Below are 27996 nucleotides of genomic sequence, written 5' to 3' on the forward strand. Positions count from 1 at the left end.
TTAGGAGTGATAAGGGAAGAATTTGTTTGTTTGTCAGTTAAACTCATTGATGGTGATGTGTGTCAGGGCTCTTTATATCACTGTAAGCAATTGCAGACACCTGTGCTAATTAGTTTGGCAGGTGTGTCCAATGAAAGGCAAGACTACTTAAGAAGGCTCTCTCACATTATTAAGCAGCCTACATTTTCTGCCAAAATGGGAAAGAAAAAGGATGTGTCGGCTGCTGAGAAGCAACAAATTGTGGAGTGTTTAGGTCAAGGCATGACTACAATCAACATTGTGCGATGATCAGGATGAAGTGTCTTGGCAATCAAGAAGTATGTAGCTGATTCACAGTACACACGTGTGCGTGCTGATAAGGGCAAATTGAGGACTCTTTCCTACAGGCAATTACGTCAGGTTGAAACAGCAGCGGCAAAAAAGCCTTGTCATAGCAGCAGACAAGTTTTTGAAGCTGCTTGTGCCTCCAACGTCCCCCGAACAACAAGATGCAGGGTCCTTCAGAGGTTTGCAGCTGTGCATACGCCATCCTGTCGACCTCCTCTATCCACTTCACACAAGCAGAAACGGCTCCAGTGGGCCAAACATTACATGAAGACTGATTTCAAAACTGTTTTGTTCACGGATGAGTGCCGTGCAGCGCTCGATGGTCCAGATGAATGGAGTGGAGGATGGCTGGTTGATGGACACCCCACGCAAACACGGCTACAGCGCCAACAAGGAGGAGGTGGAGTAATGTTTTGGGCTGGAATCATGGGGAGAGAGATTGTCGGCCCCTTTAGGATCCCTGAAGGAGCTAAAGATGAACTCCATAATGTATGTGGATTTTCTCAAACAGCACTTCCTGCCATGGTTCAAGAAGAAGAACCGTGTATTTCACAGCAAGATCATTTTTCTGCATGATAATGCACCATCTCATGCTGCACATAAAACATCTGCATCTCTGGCTGATATGGGCATAAAAGGGGACAAACTTATGGTGTGACCCCCATGCTCCCCTGACCTCTACCCCATTCAGAACCTTTGGAGCATCATTAAAAGGAGTGTCTATGATGGCGGGAGGCAGTTCACATCTAAGCAACAGCTCTGGGAGGGTATTCTGTCCTCATGCAAAACAATTGAAGCAGAAACCATCCAAAACCTGACAAATTCAATGGACGAGAGAGTTCAGAAGCTCCTTTCGAACAAGGGGTCCTATGTGAAAATGTAACATCACCTAGAATAAAGTTTTGAGTTGAAAACTGTTTGATTTCAGTTTCTAACAACCTGCTAATGCTTATAATTTCAAAAATGACCATTTTTTTGGTCTTTATTAAAATGAAAAGGTTGATCGAAAAGTTTGGGGGATCTAAGAGTGTGGCAACCCAGTAGTCATGATTACTTCGAATTCTGACAATATGAGGGTCATGCTGCAGGTAGTGCAGCAAGAAGGCACTTATGTGTCTTGCGCATCTCGGAGCCCCAAAATTATTTTCCGGGCTAGATGCAGCTAAAAATTATTTTTAATTTTAAATCTGGTGAAGCTTATTATAGATGGCCTAATAGGACCAGTGCTGCACACTGCTACAAAGCCCAAATTATTTTCCAGTCAAGATACAGATAAACATGATTAGTAATTTGAAAGCTTAAAACGGTTGGTAGGGTGATTTTAACCAATCATCAAGCTTTTACTCTCCCCAGGATGACACAGGGGTAGAAAAGTCATTTCGGATCCATGATTTGTTCATCTTTATGAACGTGAGTCTGTCTACATTATCAGTGGAGAGCCGCGTGCGCTTATCTGTCAGCACACCATCAGCAGCGCTGAACACACGTTCAGACAGAACGCTGGCTGCGGGGCATGACAAGATCTCCAAGGCGTAAGTGGCTAGCTCCGGCCATTTATCCAGATTGGAAGCCCAAAAAGAGCAAGGGTCCAGTGACACAGTCGTGGCTTCAATGTTTACTTGGAGATACTCCTGTACCATCGTCTCTAGGCGTTGACTATGTGTCAGACTTCTTGTCTCCTGTGGCCTTGCAAAGGATGGGCTAAAAAAGTGGTGAAATGATTCCGCAAAATTGATGTTACCAGCAGATACTGTGGTTCTGTTACGGTTTGAGTGCTGAACACTTGACGGTCCCACGGTTGGCAAGTTGGAACTGTGAGATTCACTACGTGCACCACTGGTATTTTGTGGAAAAGCACATGTAAGATTCTGCAACAGTCTCTGCTGATACTCCTGCATGCGTGCATCCCTTTCTATGGCAGGAATAATTTCTGCAAATTTACTTTTGTACCGGGGATCTAACAGTGTGGCAACCCAGTAGTCAGGATTATTTCTAATTCTCACAATTCGAGGGTCATGTTGCAGGTAGTGCAGCAAGAAGGCACTCATGTGTGTTGCGCATCCAGGAGCACCAAGTCCCTGTTGTGTTGGTGGCGAGGTAACAATCATGCTTCCTTCCTCTGTCCTCTCCCCCCAACCTCGCACAACAGAAATGTGATCAAGGTCTCCCTCATCTGATGAGTCTTCCATCAGTTCGTCCTCCACTTCTTCCTGGGCTCCTGCACCTTCCTCACTAGTTTGGCTGCTACCATGCGCCCTGGTTAAATCATCTCCCCCACCCTCACATGCCTGCGGCCTTGGTGCTGCCGACCGTCTGGACCTTGCAGATGTTAGCCCTTCCGCATACAACTCCTCCTCCACTACTTCCTCCACCTCCTCTTGTGCCACCACCTGACTCCGAATTCTGTTTAACATGTGCTCCAGCATGTAAATCACCGGAATAGTCATGCTGATAATGGCATCGTCAGCACTAAACATCTTCGTCGCCATTTCAAAACTGTGCAGAAGGGTGCATAGGTCCCTGATCTGAGACCACTCCTCCAGCGTGATTTGCCCCACCTCTGAATCTCGTTGGCCCAGGCTATACGTCAGAACGTATTGCACCAGGGCTTGTCGGTGCTGCCACAGTCGCTGCAACATGTGCAGAGTTGAATTCCACCGGGTAGGCACATCGCTTTTTAGCCGGTGAAGTGGCAGGCCCAACGACTTCTGTAGAGATGTAAGTCGCTGAGCTGCGGGATGCGAACGGCGGAAGTGAGCACACAGCGACCGTGCCCTCTGCAGAAGGCCATCTAATCTGGGATAGTGGGCTAAAAATTGCTGGACAACCAGGTTCAACACGTGAGCCATACAAGGCACGTGTGTGACATTGCCCCGGCGAAGGGCCGCACCCAGGTTTGCAGCATTGTCGCACACGGCCTTCCCTGGTTTCAGGTCCAGTGGAGACAACCATTCATGAAATTGGTTCTCCAGAGCTGACCACAACTCCTCAGCTGTGTGACTCACATTTCCCAGACATTTCAATGTAAAAACCGCCTGATGACGTTGAGCCCTACTGCCAGCATAGTAAGGAGGTGTGCAGGATCCCTTCTGCGCAGTTAGAAAGCTTGTGGCATGACCAGACAGGCTTTGGGTGCAGGTGGAAGACCGAGAGGAGGTTGAGGAGGCAGAAGCAGTGGAGGAACTTTGACATAAAGAGGACTGACGCACAACTCGTGGGGACGGCAAGACTTGGACAGCAGCCCCTTGTCCTGCTGTCACCATAGTTACCCAGTGCCCAGTCAGCGACATGTAACGCCCCTGTCCATGCCTACTCGTCCAAGTGTCTGTGGTGAAATGCACCCTGTCACACACAGAGTTTCTCAAAGAAGCGGTGATGTTGTGTGCGACATGCTGGTGGAGCGCAGGCACACCTTTCTTTGAGAAGTAGTGCCGACTGGGCATCTGGTACTGGGGCACTGCGACGGACATAAGGTCTCGAAAATCCTCTGTGTCCACCAGGCGGAAAGGCAGCATTTCTGTAGCCAAGAGCTTGCAGATGGTGAAATTCAACCTCTTAGCTTTCTCATGGCTAGGAGGAAATGGTCTTTTACTTGTCCACATCTGAGGGACCGAGGGTTGGCTATTGTGCTTAGACGGGGTTGATAAGGGTGTCCCCGGCAAACTGCCGGTCTGTGAGGAAGATGCAGGCGGACATGTTAGGTTGCCTTGATCCAAAGGTGGTGCTATCGATGTCGGACAGCGCTCAAGACCAGCTGGTGTTACCACCTCCAAAGAAAATGATGACCTGCCAATCACGCTGGCTGTTGCGGGTAAAGAGGTGGCAGGTCTGCGCCCCAAAACAGGTGTGACTGCTGTCCCCCCAGTCACAGAGGATGAAGAGGCCGCGGATGCACAAGATATGGCAGACGGTGGTTGGCCCGGCCGGCTAGGCCGCATTGTAGCACACTGAGCTTCCCACTGCAACTTATGCTTCATGTCCATGTGCCGGTTCATGCATGAAGTACTCAAACTATGTATTTTTTGGCCTCTACTTAGCTTTTGCTGACAAATGTTACAGATAACACGAGTTGGGTCATCTTTATCGATCTGAAAAAATGCCCAGGCTATGCAAGGCTTAGCACCCATGCGACCTGAAGAGCCACCACGACTTGTGGTGAGAGGCAGAGTTGTGTTTGAGGATGCAGTTGTTGACGTGCTTCCAGTACTACGTCTCTGTCCAGGAAGGCGCAACCTGACCTCGTCGTCACTAGCATCTTCCTCCACCTCCTCTGCTGACCTCATCTCTTGGCTGACTGTGGGTTGACAGTAAGTGGGATCTCCGACCTCATCATCATCACCCTGTGCGTTATCACACCCGTCGTCCTCAGAGCCAACCTGTTCCTGCCCTGACAAAAAACTAAAGTTGTCGCTCCAATCAGGTATTTGAGTCTTATCATCGTCTTCCTCATTGTCTCCACCAACAGGAGTTACAGTTTGGGAATGAGGGTCTACATTATGGTCAGAACCTTCTGCGTCTGGTCCTGGATCCGACTCATAAAGATTCTGGGCATCAGTGCAGATCATTTCCTCGTCTGGATTCACAGAAGCGCTGGAGTCGACCTCTGATTCCCAGGCTATAGTATGAGTAAACAGCTCTGCAGACTCAACCATCTGTTCTACCTCATACTCAGACGGGCAGCTGGAGATTTGGGAGCTGTGAGGAAGCAAGTGCGATTTGGGTGACACCTTTGAGGACTGGAGTATTTGTGATGTTGAAGTTGATGTGGAGGAGAGCCCACTTAAAGGAGCACTTGATATCCGTTGAAGCACCTGCTGTTTTTGTGCCTCATCTGGAATTTGTAGCGATTGGCGTGGCCGTAAGAAAGGGATCTTATCACATTGTCCGCTAAAAGAAGGAGACATTTTAGTTTGGCTGGAAGATGGTCTTTCTTCTGCACCTACCCCACGGACACAACCTTTTTTCCCCTTCCCAACACGCCTATTCCCCTTTCCACCAGCAGCAGGCCTTTTTCCACTCATTTTGGTGGTTAACTAATTCACAACTCTGGAGTTGTTTGCACAAAAAAACAATGGATGGTAACCGAGCAGAGCTGAGTGGCCAAACTGTGGTATTAGGCCAAAACTATTGGCTGGGTTAGATGCAGAAAAAAATTATTTTTAATTTGCAACCTGATGGAGGTCAGTATAGATGGACTAATAGACCAAGTCCCACACACCGCTAGAAGCCCAAATATTTTTTCAGAGCTAGATGCAGAAATTTTTTTTATTCAATTTGCAACCTGATGGAGGTCAGTATAGATGGACTAATAGACCAAGTCCCACACACTGCTAGAAGCCCAAATATTTTTTCAGAGCTAGATGCAGAAAAAAATTATTTTTAATTTGCAACCTGATGGAGGTCAGTATAGATGGACTAATAGACCAAGTCCCACACACTGCTAGAAGCCCAAATATTTTTTCAGAGCTAGATGCAGAAAAAAATTATTTTTAATTTGCAACCTGATGGAGGTCAGTATAGATGGACTAATAGACCAAGTCCCACACACCGCTAGAAGCCCAAATATTTTTTCAGAGCTAGATGCAGAAAAAAATTATATTCAATTTGCAACCTGCTGGAGGTCAGTATAGAAGGACTAATAGAACAAGTCCCACACACTGCTAGAAGCCCAAATATTTTTTCAGAGCTAAATGAAGAAAAAAATTATTTTTAATTTGCAACCTGATGGAGGTCAGTATAGATGGACTAATAGACCAAGTCCCACACACTGCTAGAAGCCCAAATATTTTTTCAGAGCTAGATGCAGAAAAAAATTATATTCAGTTTGCAACCTGATGGAGGTCAGTATAGATGGACTAATAGAATGATGCTATGCCCAAAAGATTTTACTTCACTAGGTGCAGTAAAAAAATTGGTATTCTATACACAGGTGGTATATCTTGCAACACAGATAGGCTACTCCACTGACTAACACACTCTGCAATAGGCCAAAAAGGATTAGCTTTGCTAGATTCAGCCAAATGCTGTGAAAAAAACTTGCACAGCACTGGCACAGACCTGCCTGGCAAAAACTGATAGGAACTGATGTAACCTAGTCCTGAAAAGGACTCCAATTACAATTAGTCTTTACTCCCACAATCTATCTATTTAAGAGCACAGACCTGCTTGATAAAAGTCGTAGGAAATGCTGTAACCTAGTCCTTAAAAGGACTGCAATCACAACTATTCCCTACTCCCAAGCTATCTGTATATTTGTGCGAAAATTGGCTTGAAATTAACAAGGTATAGCGCACACAGCAACAGCGGTGCCTTCTAACACGCAGCTGCAGCAGTGAGAAAATGGTGGCGACGGGGAAAATGGCTTGGTCTTATAGGGCAAGGACATGTGACATACACTGCCAATCACACATGCCCTTGCTTGTGTGAAAAAAAGCACTTCGCTCCGTGTGTGCGCTGCTGATAGGCTGACAGATTGCACCTCCCCACTGCAAATGCGGGAAAGAGAAAAAAAAATGGAGATCTTCATTGTTCCTGCAGAGATCCATCCCCTGCCCCTCCCCCCGCCCCGCTGTACACTCAAACTGCGTATTAACATTAATTTTCATCATTACTGAGAAAAAATCCAGTTATGATTTTGGTGCACGAACAGTTATCGAACATAACCTCGAACAGCCGAATTTTTCTCAAATTGTTCGTGTTCGCCGACCGGCTCGAACACCGCCCAAAACAGCTCGAATTTGAGATTGGCGAACAGTTCGAGTAGAACAACGCTCATCTCTAATTATCACTGCTCCTCCTAGTTGGGGCCAATCTGCCGGGAAATCTCCTAATTCAGTATGTATTACTGCTTCTTTAGGCTCCTCCGGTACGATGAGAAGCACTTCTTCCTGGGGCTTTAGCAGACTTGGACACAACTTCAGATGGTCTCTAGATACCGTTGCAGCCGTTCTTCCTCCGTCCTTGCTAATTAAACAGGTCTTCCTGTTATCAAATCTTGAATTTAACACAGTGTAGGGTTCCCTGTCCCACTGGTCATCAAGTTTGTGGTTTCTTCTTTTTCTTTTTAGCACCACTTCTCCTGGTGAAAAGGGTTCTGCTGGTGCACTCTTGTTGTACTGTGCTTCCTGCTTGTCTCTTACCCTATTTAGACTGTCTTCGACACAGGCTTGTACTCTCCTGTACTGCTCTTGTCGGGTCATATCCCAGTCTTAAGTGGACATCTGCTTCGGGTTCTACTACACCAGGCTCCAGGTCCATGGGCAACTTTCCGGGTCTTGCTCGCATGAGATATGCTGGAGTACAATTGGTGGAACTCACAGGTATGTGGTTGTACAGATCTACCAGGTCAGGTAGCCTGTCTGGCCACTGGTTTCTCTCTTCTAGCGGTAAGGTCTTCAACAGGTCGATGACGATGTTATTCATCTTTTCGCATAACCCATTGGTTTGGGGGTGGTACGGTGTAGTCCGGACCTTCTTACACCGGTACAGATGGCAGAACTCTTTGAACAATTCGGCTTCGAAGGCAGTGCCTTTATCTGTCAGCACCTGCTCCGGGTATCCATGGGGCCTGCAGAAATATGCCTGAAATGTCTTCGCCGCTGTTTCTGCGGTCAGATCCTTGACAGGGGTGACCACCAGGAACCAGGAGTAGTGATCCACCATGGTCAGGGCATAGGAATATCATGACCTGCTGGGTGACAGCTTGACATGATCCAGGGCCGCGATCTCCAAGGGTCGAGTTGTCTTGATGGGTTGCAGGGGTGCCTTCCGGCTGCTGTAGTCTTTTCTTCTGAGGCCACAGGGTCCACAATCCTGGCACCATCTCTCTATGGAACTGCGCATTCCAACCCAATAAAACCGACCTTTCAGCAGGGTTTCTAGCTTCTTCCAGCCAAAGTGCCCCGCTTGATCGTGGTAGGCATCCAACACCATCTGGATGTCCGTCCTGGGCACTACGATCTGCCACACCATCTCATGGGTGCTCGGGTTAACGTACCTTCGACACAGCTTCTCCCTATAGATGAACAGCCGGCTCCTCTCATTCCACAGCTGCTTGGTTTGTGGAGACGCGTCCTTCTCCAGGGAGGAACCTTCCTGGGTTATCAGTTCTTTAATACGGCTGACAACAGGGTCGCTGTCCTGGGTCTCCTTCCAGCTGTGGTGAGGCAAAGGGTTTAACGTCTTACCGCGATGCCTCCTGGAGGCTCGTTACTCGTGGACCATTCCATTACGGTGGAAGGCAGGTAGCTCAATCTCCTCCAGGTCATCCACTTCTTCTTCAGTATCCGACTGGTGGGGTATCCGGGACAGGGCATCGGCGTTGGCTTTCTTGCGGCCTGTCCGTTACTTAATGGTGAACTGGTAGTTTGACAGCCAAGCCATCCATCGTTGTTCCATGGCTCCTAACTTGGCTGTTTCCAGATGAGTCAAGGGGTTATTATCAGTGTAGGCGGTGAACTTACTGGAGGCTAAGTAGTGCTTGAACCGTTCGGTGATGGCCCAGACCAGGGCCAGGAACTCCAACTTGAAGCTATAGTTCTCTGGGTTCCTCTTGGTCGGGCGGAGCTTCCTGCTTGCATAGGCGATCACCTTCTCCCGGACATTCTGCTTCTGACTTAACACAGCTCCTAATCCCTCGTTGCTGGCATCAGTGTACAGCAGGAATTGTTGGCTGTAGTCAGGGTAGGCTAGGATCTCTTCGCCGGTCAGGATCTCCTTCATCACCTCAAAGGATTCAGCTTGCTCCTTACCCCACTGGAACGGGGGGGTTCTGCCTCTCCCAGACTGTCCTACCAGGAGATCTTGCAAAGGCGCCGCTTTCTTGGTATAGTCCTTCACAAACCTCCGGTAAAACCCGACTAGTCCCAGGAACTGACGTACCTCCTTGAGGCTCTTCGGCTCCGGCCATTTCTGGATGGCAGTGACCTTCTCCGGGTCCGGTGCTACTCTTTCTGGACTGACGATGTGCCCCAGGTACTGTACCTTTCGCTTGAGCAGGTGGCACTTGGAGGGCTTCAGCTTCATCCCATACCGGGACAGTGATTCAAATACCTCTGCCTGGTGCTTCAAGTGGTCCTCGTACGTTTTGGAGTACACTATCAAGTCATCCAGGTATAGCAGTATAGTCTCGAAGTTGCGGTGTCCCAGGCAGCACTCCATCAATCTCTGGAACGTTCTGGGGGCGTTGCAGAGTCAGAACGGCATACTGTTGAACTCGCAGAGTCCCATCGGGGTAGAAAAGGCCGTCTTCTCCCGATCTTCCTCAGCAACAGCTACTTGCCAGTACCCACTAGTGAGGTCAAGGGTGGAGAAGTAATTTGCAGACTTTAATGCAGCCAAGGATTCCTCTATATGGGGCAAAGGGTATGCATCTTTGTGTGTTATGCGATTTACCTGCCTGTAATCTACACACATTCTCATGCTTCCATCCTTTTTCCTGACTAGGACCAGGGGAGCTGCCCAGGGACTACAGCTATCCCTTACAACCCCTGCCTTCTTCATGTCGTGCAACATCTCCTTCGGCTTCTGGTAGTGTGCTTGTGGTATGGGCCTGTAACGTTCTTTGATGGGTGGATGGTCACCTGTGAGAATATGGTGTTGTACCCCTTTAATCCTCCCAAAGTCAAGTGGGTGCTTACTGAATACCTGCTCGTATTCCTGAACCACCCGGTGTACACCCTGTTTCTGATGGGCAGGAGTGGTATCTGTCCCAACATGGAGCTGTTGACACCAATCCTCCACCTGGGTTCCCGTGTCATTATCCTCCACTTCGTCTGGTGAGGTTACGGACTCCGCCGTGTGTATGGAGTTGTTATCTACTGTGTACAGTTTGGCAACAGTGGCTTAGCGTGGTAATCTAATCTCGTCCTCCGCATAGCTAAGGAGACGTACAGGCACCCTCCCATTGCATACATCCCCTACCCCTCTGGCAGTCAAGAGTGTAGGTCTATGCTCCGAGCTAAGCGGCTCTGCTACCACCTGGTTGCTCCGTCCTTTGAGACCTATTGCTGCTCTACACCAAATCAGCATCTCACTCATCGGGGGAATCACAATGGGTATCGGGTCTGTCATTCGTACATTACCAATTTCACCAGCTGTTAGCTTTACCTGTTGCTGGTACATAAGGGCTCGGATCTCTTTCTAGAGCACCCTCCTCTGCCCAGGCCTGGCGGTGTCAGCCATCTGTTGGAGCAAGAACAACACTTCTCCCAAACAGTTACCAACAATATTTGTGCCAAGTACCATACACAAGACTGTATCATCAGGATTAGTCTCTACTACAATTAGTCCCTGGTCTTTCAGTTCCACTCTTCCCACCTTTACTGCCACATCCTTAACCCCGACTAGGTTAAGGGGAAGGCCATTAGAGTCATACACGGAAAGGTTAGTAGCTGGCGGGTGAAGTTGGTCGATGGACCAGAACCTTTTGTAGAGGACATCAGGCATGATGGTTACCTGAGATCCTGTGTCCAGAAGGGCAGGTGTCACGATGCCATCCAGTACAATGGACAGGAAAGGTCTTCCTCCCACTAACCGGCTGTACCAGTTTGATGGGCCTGGTTGGTCTACTCCTGGGTGTCGGCCCTCGGCCCCAGGGTTTCCTCGTTTAAAGGACAGGTCCACGTGGTGTGGCCTGCTTTATGGCAGCGGTAGCAGACGAAGTCTCCTGTTGGTCGTTGGTCCTCCCACGGGGTGGCGTTGTCCTCCTCCGGGGTGGCGTTGTCCTCCTTCTTCCTCTCATCCAGGGGACATCCTCAGGGCTGTCGGCTAGCAGGATCCTTCCTTCCGGCTCACGCTCCGTCTGTAGCTGCAGGGTGCTCATGACAGTGGCCAGGGTTTTACTTAACTGGAGCACTTCAGAGCTTAGGCTGTCCAGCTCACTAGGGGGCACTGTTTGCATCCTTGTTTCAGCCGTTAATGAAGGATTGGCGGGTGCTGCAGGTACTGGGGTGGCCCCACCCTGGTAACGCTGGATAGCAGTATCTGTGGTTTCCAGGGGCTGCAGGCCCTTTATAGCCATGTCCTTAAGGGTGTCAAAGGTGGCATCTGAATGATCTAAGGCCCACCGTACAGTTCTGCTCTCCTCCCGGGACCTCAACCCCCGGATGAATTGTTCTGTCAGCATTTCATTTTCCTCATGGATGCTGGCTGGACTAACCTGTTTCAGGGACCGAAGGACCTCCTGTAAGCGCCAGGCATAGTCCCGGGTAATGTTCTCAGGTTTCTGGACACAATGGTAGAACCTCATCCGGAGATCTGTCTCAGTGTGGTTTTGAAATGCTGTTTGCAGTCTTTTAAAGATGATGGACACTGATTCTTGGTCTGCGGCTGGCCAGGTTTCAACTTCTCGCTCAGCGGCATCACTTAATTGTCCTAACACCACAGCAGCTCTCTGCTTGCCAGTCATAGAATACATGTCCTGTATGCCACAAATTTTCCTCTTGAATCCAGACAGGGTGTCCGGTCTGCCATTATACTGTGGGAACCACTTTGCTCCAGGGATATATGGCAGGGCCATAGGTATCAAAGGGGTTACGACCCCTGCTGGTGGAGCGGCCGCTCCGGCCTGTGCGGCGCTGGGCGCAGGTTGGGCATCAAGAGGGCTAACCGGCGCTCCGGCGGCTTGCTGATCGTCGGCCATGGTCGCGCCCCCCTAGTTAACCGGAGCTTACCTTCTTCACTTTTTTTTTTCTGTAGGCCGCAGCTCCGCGGGCGACGGTCTTCCGTCAGGACCTTGCGTCGCTCGCGTCTGACGTCAGGTCGTCCTCTGGCTCCTTCCAGGACTTGACGCTTCCTGGTTCGACGTCAGGGGTGGGGCGTGTCCTGGGGTTCGCGCTCTTCCAGCGGTTACGCCCCTCTTCTTCCCGCGCGGCGACAGGAAAATGGCGGACAATGGCGGGAAATCTCAGGAATGGCGGGAAAACTTCACCACAGTAAGGATTACAGTCTCTCAAGGCTCACAGTACCCGGTGGCAACAGGCAAGCAATCCTGTTCGTGACGCCAGATCTGACGCGTCCCCAGGGCCGTGGGGTACTCGGCAGCTGGGCCTCTGGATGCCGGTTGGCGGGGATATCACGGTGGCTGGCCCGGTCCGTGACCCAGGGCGGTCAGTGCAAAAAGAGGAGAAATAAAATGAATAGAAAAGTTTATGACGCCACCTGTGGTGCCTGGTGAGGATCACCAGCGCTGCAACAGTCCTCTGAGGCAGATGTCAGGGCAGCTTGAGATGGATCGGCTCCCCACAGGTGGAGCAGGCCTCAGGGCAGTGTAAAATGATGCAGGTTGCGCTGTTCATTATGGTGCAGGGAGAGAATGATGGCGCAGCAGGAGTAACGGACAGAGACAGGGGGGTTTGCTTCGTTACCTTTACTGGTACAGCTGTTAGGTATGGTCCAGGGTACTCCAGGTAAAGGGCGCACTTTTGGACTTCTCCCCAGGGAGCGGGTATAAGGCCTCCTGATCCGTGTCTTTCTCTGTGTATTCTCCTGGCCAGCCTGCAACTGGGCCTAGCTTATGTGTCCTGCTTTTACTTCACCTGTTGCTCTGAAATAGGACCTCCGTTTGGTAACCACTTTCCCTTGACGTCTGGGCCTTTGTGGTTCCTGGTCCTGTGTGTGTCTAGCTTCAGGTTTGCCAGGGACTTGTAATCCTCCTGGGATTCCGGTTATTCCTACTGGGTATAATGAATCCCTGTAGGCGCGGACCCGGTGTCTGGTAAATATAACGGGGTGAGCTTACTGTGCTCCTCTGCCCCCTTGCTTTCACTCTCCTTTTCTCCTCGACGTCGGCCACACTCGGGACCCTCACTACTTGGCAGCTGACGTGCTGCGTCTTCACCGCTCTCTGAGCGTCGGCACGCTCTCAGACACCCTCTGTCTGACTGCTCTGACTCTGAGCTCTTCACTAATCTCACTCACCGAGCTGCCTAGCGCCACCTTCCCTTTATATATCCCTATCAGGGCTCCCTCTGCTGGTATGAGGTGGAAGGTGGAGGTGTATGAATGTAGTGATGGCCTCTTGTGGAGAAATCCATCCATGCACTCTTCTAGGTTCTGTGGCACCAATGCGCAGCAGGGCGCCACAGAAGCATAAACGATTCATAGAGATATGGCGTCCATGGCACAAATACATTTCTGACACCACAACATTAACCCTAGACAACTCGGATCATTAACCGTTAATCCTTCTCCTCCAATCCCTTATACTTTCTGTTATCCTTTTCCTTCCCTTTCCTACCTTTCATTCTACTTCCCTTAAGTCTAGTTTTCTGTTAATCTTTTTTTATGTCACAATAATAGATTTATTTTACAGGAAAACTGTCACCTCCTTAAATGGTGTTAAATATGACTAATGATTGAATTTGGCTACTCCTAATGCCATCCATAGCACTTTGCTGTCTTTCTTTCGATTTTTTTTTTTTTTTTTGGAACCATTTGTGGAAACAACCGAAATTTTGTTTGATTTCTCTTTATATTCTATGTAACATATCTTGTCAATTTATCTATCAAAAGACATTGTATGTACTCAAAACTGTTACTCTTTTATAAAACTTTAATAAAAAGATGTTTAAAAGAAAAAGAAAAGAAAGAAGAGAATCTGCTATACAGTTATAGGGTATGCAGTGAGTCTAACGGCTGACCAATTTTAGAAAAAAAAAACACTAAGAATTTAAAGACACACAGAGCAGGGCCACAGTAACAAGTACGACATGTTCCCATTAGAAAGGAGAGAGTCTGCTATACAGTTATAGGGTATGCAGTGAGTCCAACGGCTGACCAATTTTAGGAAAAACCCCACTAAGAATTTAAAGACACACAGAGCAGGGCCACAGTAACAAGTAGGACATGTTCCCATTAGAAAGGAGAGAGTCTGCTATACAGTTATAGGGTATGCAGTGAGTCCAATGGCTGACCAATTTTAGGAAAAACCCCAGTAAAAATTTAAAGACAAACAGAGCAGGGCCACAGTAACAAGTACGACATGATCCCATTAGAAAGGAGAGAGTCTGCTATACAGTTATAGGGTATGCAGTGAGTCCTACGGCTGAACAATTTTAGGAAAAACCCCAGTAAGAATTTAAAGACAAACAGAGCAGGGCCACAGTAACAAGTACGACATGTTCCCATTAGAAAGGAGAGAGTCTGCTATACAGTTTTAGGGTATGCAGTGAGTCCTACGGCTGACCAATTTTAGGAAAAACCCCACTAAGAATTTAAAGACACACAGAGCAGGGCCACAGTAACAAGTAGGACATGTTCACATTAGAAAGGAGAGAGTCTGCTATACAGTTGTAGGGTATGCAGTGAGTCCAACGGCTGACCAATTTTAGGAAAAACCCCACTAAGAATTTAAAGACACACAGAGCAGGGCCACAGTAACAAGTAAGACATGTTCACATTAGAAAGGAGAGAGTCTGCTATACAGTTATAGGGTATGCAGTGAGTCCAACGGCTGACCAATTTTAGGAAAAACCCCAGTAAGAATTTAAAGACACACAGAGCAGGGCCACAGCAACAAGTACGACATGTTCCCATTAAAAAGGAGAGAGTCTGCTATACAGTTATAGGGTATGCAGTGAGTCCAACGGCTGACCAATTTTAGGAAAAACCCCACTAAGAATTTAAAGACACACAGAGCAGGGCCACAGTAACAAGTACGACATTAAAGAGGAGAGATTCTGCTATACAGTTATAGGGTATGCAGTGAGTTCAACGACTGACCAATTTTAGGAAAAACCCCAGTAAGAATTTAAAGACACAGAGAGCAGGGCCACAGTAACGACAAATTCCCATTAGAAAGGAGAGAGTCTCCCATAGTGTTGGCCTATGCAGTGAATGCAAGGACAGCCCAAAATTAGGAGGCACTTCAATGCCCCTTGTAAGAGACGTGGAGGAGGGCCTCATAAAAAATGTTCCCATTAGAAAGGAGCGGGCCTCTTATACCTGTAATGCCCATGCATTAAATGTATGGGCTGACAAACATTTACCCCTGCGGGGTATACATGAACATGCTGTATAAAAAAAAATTTTTTATGGGCATCATAAACACCCTTTAAAAAATTATGTGGGTGTTGCATCACGGACCACAGTCACCCTGGTGATATGGTGGTGGAGGATGAGGAGAAGGTGGAGGACAAGAGCAAATAGACAAAATCAGGAAGCGTATACCCATGTGTGGGTGTGAAAGGTGCATGGGAATACACCTCCCAAGAAAAGACACTGGATTTCAGTTTGTTACGCTGCTATCATTCAGTGATGTTGAGAAGTCTGGCCCAATCCAGCCCATGTTCATTTTTATAAGAGTCAGCCTGTCAGCAGTTTCAGTTGACAGGCGGATGCGCTTATCAGTTATAATTCCAGGGCAGCCCAGGACCTCCAAGGCATAGAGAGCCAGTTCATTCCACGTATCCAGCTTGAATACCCAATAATTATAAGGCACAGTGGAATCACGGAGGACGTTGGTACGGTCGGCAAGGTACTCCCTCAGCATCTTCCCAAACTTTGCACTCCTTGTGAGAGTATCCCGCGCCTCAGGGCCTGTGCAATGGGAGGGTCTGAGAGAACTGTCCCAGAACTTTGACAGTGTTCCCCTGCCTCTGCTGGATTGAAGTTGTGTCTCCCTCGCCTGCACTCCTTGGTTGTCCAACGAAGTGTGCCCTCTGCTGCCAGCGTTTTCAGATGGAATTTTTTTTTATAGTTCCGCAACAAGGGCCTTCTGGTACAGCCCCATTTTTGTAGACCTGTCCACCTCAGGAATAAGAGATATAAAGTTCTCCTTGTAGCGTGGGTCTAGAAGAGCCACCAACCAGTAATGACTGTCACCCAAAATTTTGAGAACGCGCGGGTCATGGGAAAGGCAACGTAACATAATCTCAGCCATGCGTGCCAGACTACTAACAGGCAAGACTTCCGTGTCCTCAACAAGAGGATGACTGACCATGCTCTCCTCCTCCTCCTCTCTGTCCTCTGGCCATCCACGCTGAACAGACGGTATGACAGCTGTGCAGGTAGTACCATCTATAGTGCATGAAACTAGATCCTGTCCTTCCTCCTCCTCCTCCTCTTCCTCATTGTCACCCAATCCATGTTGGGATGAGATGAGGCTTGGCTGTGTGTAATCACCCTGTATGGTTCCTTGCTCCATCTCATCGTGCTCCGCCTGCAATGCATCCTCTTTGATTGTGAGCAGATAGCGTTTCAGAAGACAGAGAAGCGGGATGATGACGCTAATTATGGCGTCATCGCCGCTCACCATCTTGGTGGAGTCCTCAAAGTTTTGGAGGATGGTTCATATGTCTGATATCCATGTCCACTCCTGAGGTCTTATGTGTGGAGTCTGAACTGAATACTGACTGCCTTGTTGATGCTGGTACTCAACAACTGCCCTCTTCTGCTCACAAATCTTTCCCAACATCTGCAGTGTAGAGTTCCAACGCGTGGGTACATCACACACCAGTCTGTGAGCCGGAAGCTGCAAACGCTGCTGAAACACTGCAAGGGCGGAGAAAGCTGTAGCTGACTTTCTAAAATGGGCACACAGGCGGCGTACTTTAACAAGCAGATCCGGCAGTCCAGGTAGGATTTGAGAAACCGCTGAACCACGAGGTTAAGCACATAGGCCAGGCATGGTACGTGTGTGAGCTCGCCTCGCCTCAGAGCCGCCACCAGGTTCCGGCCATTGTCACAGACAACCATGCCTGGCTGTAGGTTCAGCGGTGTGAACCACAAATCTGCCTGCTCTTTCAGAGCTGTCCACAACTCTTCAGCATTGTGCGGTTTTTCACCTAAGCATATTAGCTTCAGCACAGCCTGTTGCCGCTTGGCAGAGGCAGTGCTGCAGTGCTTCCAGCTTGTAACTGATGTGGTCATTTCGGAGATGGAGGCTGAAGAGGAGGAGACTGAGGAGGATGAGGTACAGGAGCAGTAGACCGTGGGGGCAACTCTGATTGACCTAGGGCCCGCAAGCCTTGGCGTCGGGAGTACGTGTTCCCAAGGTCCGACTGGGTCCCAGCTTCCACTATGTTAACCCAGTGTGCCGTCAGCGAGATGTACCGTCCCTGCCCACAAGCACTTGTCCACGTGTCCGTGGTTAGGTGGACTTTACTGGTAACTGCGTTGTTGAGGGCACGGCTAATGTTTTGTGACACGTGCTTTTGTAATGCAGGGGCGGCACACCGGGAGAAATAGTGGCGGCTGGGGACCGAGTACCGAGGGACGGCCGCCGTCATCAGGTTGCGGAATGCTTCCGTCTCCACGAGCCTAAAAGGCAACATTTCGAGCGCAAGCAGTCGTGAAATGTGAGAATTAGTAGTGTGGCCTGTGGGGCGTTGGCTGCATATTTGCACTTGAGTTCCAAGGACTGGGGTATGGAACCTGAACGCTGCGCTGGGACAAGGACATGGACGTGCTTCTTGATGCTGCTACTTGAGAGTGTGCAACGACAGGTGCAGGGCAGGAGGCATCTTCGCATGCACCATGGAAAGGGGATTGGCTTGCATGCACAACAGCGGAAGAAGCAATGGTGCCATCCGCAGACACTGTTCCTGGATCCTGGGGTTCGGCCCACAAAGTTGGGTGCTTTGCTGCTATGTGCCTGATCATGCTGGTGGTGGTCAGGCTGGTCGTTTTGCCACCCCTACTGATGCTGGCCTGGCAGGTGGTGCAAATAGCCTTTTTGGGGTTACCGGCAGAGTCTTTAAAAAGCTACCAGACTCGGGAAGATTTAACAGTTGTACTGGCAACTTCCTTCGTGTTGGTGTTACGGGGAACGGTTGCCTGCCTTCTGTCTGCGGCCACCACACTGCTCCTTCCTGCCTGTTGGGGTGCTCTGTCTCCCTCCCCCTGTGTGCTGCTCTCCTCGCTCTGCATGTCCTCCTGCCAGGTTGGGTCAGCTACTATATCATCCACCACCTCGTCTTCCACTTCCGCACCCCGGTCCTCCTCCTGACTTTCTGGCTATTGTGTCTCATCATCATCCACCTCTTGTGACACTTTCCCACTGTTGCCTTCGTGTGACCGTGGCTGCTCAAATATTTGGGCATCGCTACACGTGATCTCCTCTTGCCCCGCTTCAAGTGGACCGGGCAAGAGGCCCGAATCTATAACTGGAAAAGTGAACAGCTCTTCAGAGTGTCCAATTGTGGGATCAGTTGTCTCTGGGTACTCGGCATGGTGGGAGGAAGGAGGATCAGGGTGAGGAATATGCGGTCCAGACTCACAGCTACTGAGACTTGACCGTGTGGAAGAGAGGGTGGTGGTGGTGGTGGTGGCTAAGTGACTGGAAGCATTATCCGCCATCCAACCAACAACCTTTTGACACTGCTCTGGGTTCAATAGTGGTGTGCTGCGGTCCACTATAAATTGGGACAGGAAGGTCAGGCGAGATGTGGGTGTTTGTTGTGGCACAATTTCAGCTTGCCCACGGCCTTGTCCTCGGCCTCTGCATGCACCATTACCATCACGTCCAGTTCCCCGTCCCTTGCCACGTGCCTTGCCCATTTTAAATGGAAGACAGTATCTTCCACGCTCACTACAAATGACTGAGTTTGGAGCAAACTTATATGTGATCCGTGTGACGGAGAAAACAGAGTTTTAAATATCTGGCCTGTAGGTAACTAGTTTAAACAGCTAACTGGTGTCAATTGCTTCACTGACACATGGAAACAAATTTTTAATGGAGGCCAGAAATGGCAGTATTTTCTAACAAAGTATATGTGATCCGTGTGACGGAGAAAACAGAGTTTTAAATACCTGGCCTGTAGGTAAGTAGTTTGAACAGCAAACTGCTGTCAATTGCTTCACTGACACACTGAAACAAATTTTTAATGGAGGCCAGAAATGGCAATATTTTCTGACAACGTATATGTGATCCGTGTGACGGAGAAAACAGAGTTTTAAATACCTGGCCTGTAGGTAAGTAGTTTTAACAGCAAACTGGTGTCAATTGATTCACTGACACACTGAAACAAATTTTTAATGGAGGCCAGAAATGGCAATATTTTCTGACAACGTATATGTGATCCGTGTGACGGAGAAAACAGAGTTTTAAATACCTGGCCTGTAGGTAAGTAGTTTTAACAGCAAACTGGTGTCAATTGATTCACTGACACACTGAAACAAATTTTTAATAGAGGCCAGAGATGAAAATATTTTCTGACAACGTATATGTGATCCGTGTGACGGAGAAAACAGAGTTTTAAATAGCTGGCCTGTAGTTAAGTAGTTTGAACAGCAAACTGGTGTCAATTGCTTCACTGACACACTGAAACAAATTTTTAATGGAGGCCAGAAATGGCAGTATTTTCTGACAACGTATATGTGATCCGTGTGATGGAGAAAACAGAGTTTTAAATACCTGGCCTGTAGTTAAGTAGTTTGAACAGCAAACTGTTGTGAATTGCTTCACTGACACACTAAAGGAAATTTTTAATGGAGGCCAGAAATGGCAGTATTTTCTGACAACGTATATGTGATCCGTGTGACGGAGAAAACAGCGTTTTAAATACCTGGCCTGTAGGTAACTAGTTTGAACAGCAAACTGGTGTCAATTGCTTCACTGACACACTGAAACAAATTTTTAATAGAGGCCAGAAATGGCAGTATTTTCTGACAACGTATATGTGATCCTTGTGACGGAGAAAACAGAGTTTCAAATACCTGGCCTGTAGGTAAGTAGTTTTAACAGCAAACTGGTGTCAATTGATTCACTGACACACTGAAACAAATTTTTAATGGAGGCCAGAAATTAAAGTATTTTCTGACGACGTATATGTGATCCGTGTGACGGAGAAAACAGCATTTTAAATACCTCGCCTGCAGGTAACTAGTTTGAACAGCAAACTGGTGTCAATTGCTTCACTGACACACTGAAACAAATTTTTAATGGAGGCCAGAAATGAAAGTATTTTCTGACGACGTATATGTGATCCGTGTGACGGAGAAAACAGAGTTTTAAATAGCTGGCCTGTAGTTAAGTAGTTTGAACAGCAAACTGGTGTCAATTACTTCACTGACACACTGAAACAAATTTTTAATGGAGGCCAGAAATGGCAATATTTTCTGACAACGTATATGTGATCCGTGTGACGGAGAAAACAGAGTTTTAGATACCTGGCCTGTAGTTAAGTAGTTTGAACAGCAAACTGCTGTGAATTGCTTCACTGACTCACTAAAGGAAATTTTTAGTGGAGGCCAGAAATGGCAGTATTTTCTGACAACGTATATGTGATCCGTGTGATGAAGAAAACAGCGTTTTTAATACCTGGCCTGTAGGTAACTAGTTTGAACAGCAAACTGGTGTCAATTGCTTCACTGACACACTGAAACAAATTTTGAATGGAGGCCAGAAATGACAGTATTTTCTGACAACGTATCAGTGATCCGTGTGACGGAGAAAACAGAGTTTTAAGTACCTGGCTTGTAGGTAACTAGTTTGAACCGCAAACTGGTGTCAATTGCTTCACTGACACATTGAAACAAATTTTTAATGGAGGCCAGAAATGGCAGTATTTTCTAACAAAGTATATGTGATCCGTGTGACGGAGAAAACAGAGTTTTAAATACCTGGCCTGTAGGTAAGTAGTTTGAACAGCAAACTGCTGTCAATTGCTTCACTGACACACTGAAACAAATTTTTAATGGAGGCCAGAAATGGCAATATTTTCTGACAACGTATATGTGATCCGTGTGACGGAGAAAACAGAGTTTTAAATACCTGGCCTGTAGGTAAGTAGTTTTAACAGCAAACTGGTGTCAATTGATTCACTGACACACTGAAACAAATTTTTAATAGAGGCCAGAGATGAAAATATTTTCTGACAACGTATATGTGATCCGTGTGACGGAGAAAACAGAGTTTTAAATAGCTGGCCTGTAGTTAAGTAGTTTGAACAGCAAACTGGTGTCAATTGCTTCACTGACACACTGAAACAAATTTTTAATGGAGGCCAGAAATGGCAGTATTTTCTGACAACGTATATGTGATCCGTGTGATGGAGAAAACAGAGTTTTAAATACCTGGCCTGTAGTTAAGTAGTTTGAACAGCAAACTGTTGTGAATTGCTTCACTGACACACTAAAGGAAATTTTTAGTGGAGGCCAGAAATGGCAGTATTTTCTGACAACGTATATGTGATCCGTGTGACGGAGAAAACAGAGTTTTAAATACCTGGCCTGTAGGTAACTAGTTTGAACAGCAAACTGGTGTCAATTGCTTCACTGACACACTGAAACAAATTTTTAATAGAGGCCAGAAATGGCAGTATTTTCTGACAACGTATATGTGATCCTTGTGACGGAGAAAACAGAGTTTCAAATACCTGGCCTGTAGGTAAGTAGTTTTAACAGCAAACTGGTGTCAATTGATTCACTGACACACTGAAACAAATTTTTAATGGAGGCCAGAAATTAAAGTATTTTCTGACGACGTATATGTGATCCGTGTGACGGAGAAAACAGCATTTTAAATACCTCGCCTGCAGGTAACTAGTTTGAACAGCAAACTGGTGTCAATTGCTTCACTGACACACTGAAACAAATTTTTAATGGAGGCCAGAAATGAAAGTATTTTCTGACGACGTATATGTGATCCGTGTGACGGAGAAAACAGAGTTTTAAATAGCTGGCCTGTAGTTAAGTAGTTTGAACAGCAAACTGGTGTCAATTACTTCACTGACACACTGAAACAAATTTTTAATGGAGGCCAGAAATGGCAATATTTTCTGACAACGTATATGTGATCCGTGTGACGGAGAAAACAGAGTTTTAAATACCTGGCCTGTAGTTAAGTAGTTTGAACAGCAAACTGCTGTGAATTGCTTCACTGACTCACTAAAGGAAATTTTTAGTGGAGGCCAGAAATGGCAGTATTTTCTGACAACGTATATGTGATCCGTGTGACGAAGAAAACAGCGTTTTTAATACCTGGCCTGTAGGTAACTAGTTTGAACAGCAAACTGGTGTCAATTGCTTCACTGACACACTGAAACAAATTTTTAATGGAGGCCAGAAATGACAGTATTTTCTGACAACGTATCAGTGATCCGTGTGACGGAGAAAACAGAGTTTTAAGTACCTGGCTTGTAGGTAACTAGTTTGAACCGCAAACTGGTGTCAATTGCTTCACTGACACATTGAAACAAATTTTTAATGGAGGCCAGAAATGGCAGTATTTTCTGAAAACGTAAATGTGATCCATGTGACGGAGAAAAAACAGTTTTAAATAGCTGGATTTCTAGCGCTGTAATATGGAAAGGACCTGGCTGTATTCTGCAGTGCCAACAAGCAAATGGTGCAGAAAAATGGTGTTCTCTGGATTGCTTTTTAAGCAAATAATGAGGATTAAGATCCAAAAGAAAGTATTCCTGGCCCCTGAGACCTGGGCCTTTGTCTAGAAATATTTAACAGCAGCAGAAGGCAGAATTCAAATGGAGCCTCTTGTGCTATATACAGTGCCTGCCTGCCTATATACACTGCCTGCCTGATATCTCTGCAGATGGATTAGTCCTCAGAAGGACTGTTTACTAAGATGGATATGTGTAATGTACGTTTTTTCTCCCTACACTGCCTAATACACAAGCAAATCTCTCCCTAGCTCAGCAGCACCTCTCCCTACACTGTCTGATCCGGAGTGATTGTGATGAGCATGGCGGCGCCAGGTCTGATATAGACCTGATGACGCTGTGCCGCCAGCCAATCACTGTAATGCCACAACCACCATGGCTGCGACATTACAATGAGTGGCAGGCAATCCCTACATGTTGATTGGCACTCTAAAGAGCGCCAAACATGCAGGGAAGGGACCCGAGCATCAGCCCGAGCATCTCACAAGTACTTGGAGAGCTCCGAGCATCTTGAGTACTAAGATGCTCGGCTGAGTACCGAGTACTTGCGAGTATGCTCGCTCATCACTAATGGATACACCTAATGGTTGGTGATATAAACTTCCTGTTTGTGGCACATCGCAATTGTCTATGTTGTGAAGATACGAGATGTGCAGCATCTGAAACAACGGATACTGGAAGCCTATGCTAGCATTTCTTCTGCGGTGTTGCTATCAGTGTGTCAAAAGTGGGAGAAGAGGGTTGCCTTGACAATCCAACACAATGGGCAGCACTTTGAACACATTTTATAAGTGGTCATAAACTTGTAAAAAACTCATGAAAGAATAAAGCTGCGTTAAAACCAAGCACACAATTGTTTTTCTTATGAAATTCTCAATAAGTTTGATGTGTCACATGACCTTCTTCCCATTGAAAAAAATAAAGTTGGATCCAAAATGGCCGACTTCAAAATGCCCGCCATGGTCACCACCCATCTGGAAATGTGCCACAAACAGGAAGTTGATATCATCAACAATTCCCATTTAATTTAGGTGTGTCCATATAAATGGCCCACCCTGTACTTTGAACAATTATAAGGTACTGCAATGGGGTCATCTGTAGCCCCAAGACAAATTCAATCAATTTCTTTGTTAAGAATTTAATGCATGCAAACATCCTGTGTTTACATGCAATGTATGCAGTTATGTCCAAAGCTACCCCTAGTAATGGCTTCGGGATGAATTTAAGGAAAAACATTCAAAAATTATGCCGGCTGTCAAAAATTTTTTAAAAAAGGACATAGGATATGGCCTAAAAAACACTAATAAAAAAACACTACAAATTTACAAAATGCCAGAAAAAAGGGGAGATACTTGAAGCATTTTTCACTTGAAATACAGACATTTTTAACCACCCAAAAAAGATGCTATGTGCACATACCCTAATAGTAGGTATACACAGTTTTTTGACGAGCATTAAGAAAGTTTCTGCTCTGAAATCCACATAAAAAACACTTCAAAATACTCTTTGAATAAGCTTCCAATTTTCTGATTTTAATGGGAAAAAGCTCCTATACTGCAGACAGTGCTATTTTTCATATGTGATTTGGAGCATTCCCCATTAAATCAACCAGAAGCTTATTCAATGAATATTTGAATCAATTTTTTTCATGTAAATTTTGGAGTAAAATCTTCTTTTAAATACCCTTCAGAAAACTGTGTGAATATACCCTACTGAGAAAGAGGTCAAAGAGGTTATGAGTTTGGTGCTTACTGCCAAACATTTCACAACTCCCGTAAACTTAAATAGAGAGAGTCGCAGGAACGGAAGGCTACCTGTCTATTTCACACTTATTTCTGGAGTGTCAAAAGGATCAAGAGACCTCATTCTCCTGAATTATGAGGCATCCAGAGATGTCTGCACAGTGCAACATTAGACTTTTCCTGTTTCTGCTCCTCAGCTGCCGGCCACTACTCTTCTTTGTGGAGGCTGCTCACATATACATAGTTAACCTGTCGGACAAGCATATGGTTGGTGTTCACACAGAATGGCCACAGATTTTGCACCCATGAACCCCTGACTTAGAGGATTATCTGGTGTTCTTGAGGGCCAGTCTGACTTAGTCTAGAGCAAAGGAGATACATTGTCTCCGTATCCGCTTTTTCCATATCTGCCCTTTCCTATTGCTGGAATTGCTCCCCAGTATCTGACTCCATTTAAGATATCAAAATTATACATATATAGCCTTGAAAGGTAACATGACGTAAAGAATAACTGAAAAGGGAAAGTTTTTGCAACTTACTTGCTGTGTGCAAATAATTGGTGAAGTCTCCGTGCATTCCTCAACAAGCACTGTGTCCAGGCTTCCTTTGTATAAACCTTCCCTCCTGCAGGTGATTTACATTGCATTCAGTCTCCAGTATGATAAACATCTCCAATTCAATAGCCCGTGCTATAGTAATGTAGGAATACCGGTTATTACCCAGATTTCAGGATTCTTTCTTTGTTTTCCAGTTTTGCAACACACTTAGATCAAAAGGTCATAAGTAGTGATGAGTAGTGTTGAGCCACCCCCGTAGTGTTCGAGTTCGGTTCGGTTCGTCGAACACCCGTGTGTTCGCCGAACTGTTCGTCGAACTGTTCGTCGAACACCTTCGAACACCGTTAAAACCAATGGCAGGCAAACAAAAACACATAGAAACACATAGAAAACACCTTCAAAGGTGTCCAAAAGCTGACAAACTGCTCAGAAGACACAACTAACACATGGAAAAGTGACAAGTACATATAGTCATGCGAAAAGAAAAGAGGTGGAGGAGTAAAAGGAGGGGGAGACACAGATATAGGCATGTCATGCCCTTCTAAAATCCAAAAAGTGAGAAGCCGAGACGGCCAGTCCGCTCCTGCCCGTGCCACCTCCGTGTCGCCGGGTTTGTGCCAGAGCCGCGGTGAACCCTGACGGCCAGCCCCCCTCTCCCAATACTGGTGCCTGTCCGCTGGTGGGTCAAGAGAGCCCCCCTGTGGTGGAGGCAGCTCTAAGCTTTTTAATTTAAATTGTCCCTCTAATTTGAATGAATACACTTTAAATCCATTTACAAGGATCTATTGGAGGGCAAGTCTCATGCCAGCAGCCGCGTAATTCCAGCTCCAGTAGCGTCCACTAAAGCTGCTGCAGTTAAAAAGCTTTTATAAGGATCGAGCTTGGCTGTCCACCGCAAGGCATCCTAGTGCCAGTCCCAGCCCCTATGCCTTGGGGTGCCTCCTGATGCTCTTCACTAAGTATCCCGTGGTCCCGAAGCATTTCCTTTGAAAAAATTAAGTGTCCAAACTACAGGTGGTGTAGCTTGCTTAACAGCCGGGATAATCCGCTGACTAGCAGACACTGCTACTAGGCACAAAGTATTTCCTGGGCTAGATGCAGTTAAAAATTTGTAAGTAGATACTCTCGTTGGATGCTGAGAAAGCATTCCATAGAGTCTCCTGGCACGCCATATATGATTCTCTTAAAAAGCTTGGGGTAGGGGTCTAGGGGACCCTTTTATAGCCAAAATCACGGCCCTGTATCACAATACGTCACCTAGGCTGAAGATAAATGGAACTGTAGCACCGAGGGCTCGGTTGCTACAGACGTATTGCACCTCACCCAGAGGTGTGATATCTCACTCTCAGATAAGGATGGAGTGTGGATCAGGACCCGACACCTGCATGCATTACACCACATTGCCGTGGGGCAGGGCGACCAATATGCCCCTGAGATGGGCACGACAGTCCCTGTCCCTGGCTGGAGTGGGGGGAGGGAACACTGAGGAAGGGGAACCCTGCAGTGCAGGAGCAGGGAGGAAGCAGTTCCTGGGTGCATTGAGAAGGGAGTATAAAAGGTGGGCACCATCTTAGTTCAGTGCAGAGAAGTCTGAGCAGAAGTGGCAGGGAGCAGGGGCTCTGCATGAGCTCTGCTCCGCAGGCGGGCCTAGTAACAGAGGCCCAGGCCTGCAAGAGGGAGAAGGAAGGAAGAGGAGTGGAGAAGGCTCCAGGAACGAGGAATGAAGGGATCCCAGGGGTGCGGACGGGCGAGTCGCCACCGCACGCCCGAATCCACCTGCGTGGAGGGGTCAGGCCAAAGGGGGAGACCGGTCCCCGAACTAGTGGAGGCAGGAAACGACCCTCAGCTAGAAACCGGAGGCTCTGACATTTTATGTGGCGCAGCCCCTTGCTCCACCCGCTAGGAAGGCACCACATAGGGTCAGGGAAACTGGCGCCAAGTTTACCAAGAGGAGGCCCGAGGCAGCCGGACAGAAGTGTTGGTAAGAAAGGCCAGACAAAGGACACACAAAGGGGGTCCTGTGAAGCGCTCCAAAGTTATCTGGGAGTTGTCTGAGCCCCTCACCTGGTGAGCACAGTACGACGTGGGCAGCCGTTACCTGCAGACGTGGTCTGGATAATAAGAACTGTGAGTAAAGGCCCTGAACTGCATCACTGACTCCGTGTCGTTACTGCTGCTGCCCTGCACCATCACCCCCATCCTCCGCATACACTGCCCTGAGGCTATACTCCTCCCGTGGGGAGTTATGCTACGCTCTGCTGCACCCACAACACCAGCCTTAGCGGTCTGCCCTGTAGCGGCGGTTCACTCTGACCGCAATCCACGGGTGGCGTAGTCGGACATTTAAACATCAAAACCACATAAATAGTTCCGCCACTGGTTTGACCGCCCTGAGCCACGGAACCGGATCGCCGCCACGAAGACTACAACCACCAGCATCCACCAAAAAGGGTCCGGCTCCGGGTGTCCCAAGGCCCAGGGGGTGCGTCAGAACATTTTCATCACCTTTCACAATCACCAATGGGACAAGGCAGGGATGTCCTCTGTCCCCTCTCTTATACATCCTAGTGACGGAGCACCTGCTCTCATCAATTCGCCATAACCCCAATATTAGGTGGATTGAGGTGGGAGGCACCGAGTACAAGTGCTCTCTATTTGCTGATGATGTCCTAGTATATATCACTCAATCACATATATCCATCCCTGCTGTTATGGCTGAAATAGATCACTTTGTTACATGGTAAAATTTTAAAATCAATGCAGCGAAGTCTGAGGCCCTCGATGTCTCCCTCCCTAAATCCATATAGGATTCCATCCAGTCCAACTTTCCCTTTGCCTGGCCCTCACAGGGTATCAAATACTTAGGAATTCCTATTCATAGAGACCTCTCCCATCTATGTTATCTTAATTTTGGGCCCTTTATTGAACAATTCCATACAGACCACGGTTGGCAAGTTAGAACTGTAAGATTCACTACGTGAACCACTGGTGTTTTGTGGAAAAGCACATGTACACCGCGTTCCAAATTAT

At 47.3% G+C, this 27996-nt stretch overlaps 1 protein-coding gene across 3 annotated transcripts in view; it reads right to left on the bottom strand.

The window, feature by feature from the left end:
- Positions 1–27996, bottom strand: part of LOC141166956 (beta-1,3-galactosyltransferase 2-like) — a 346293-nt gene that overhangs the window by 196001 nt on the left and 122296 nt on the right. For 2 of the 3 annotated variants that reach the window (XM_073654193.1, XM_073654192.1), the window contains one exon: positions 24949–25033. The exons of the other annotated variant lie outside the window; for it this stretch is intronic. The gene's annotated coding sequence lies outside the window, so the exon portion shown is untranslated. The remainder of the gene's footprint in view (positions 1–24948; positions 25034–27996) is intronic. 3 annotated transcript variants of the gene reach the window in all.

The sequence above is a fragment of the Phyllobates terribilis genome, unplaced genomic scaffold (genome assembly GCF_046119375.1).
Source record: "Phyllobates terribilis strain yellow unplaced genomic scaffold, ASM4611937v1 Scaffold_11__3_contigs__length_659146591, whole genome shotgun sequence".
NCBI classification, from domain to species: domain Eukaryota; kingdom Metazoa; phylum Chordata; class Amphibia; order Anura; family Dendrobatidae; genus Phyllobates; species Phyllobates terribilis.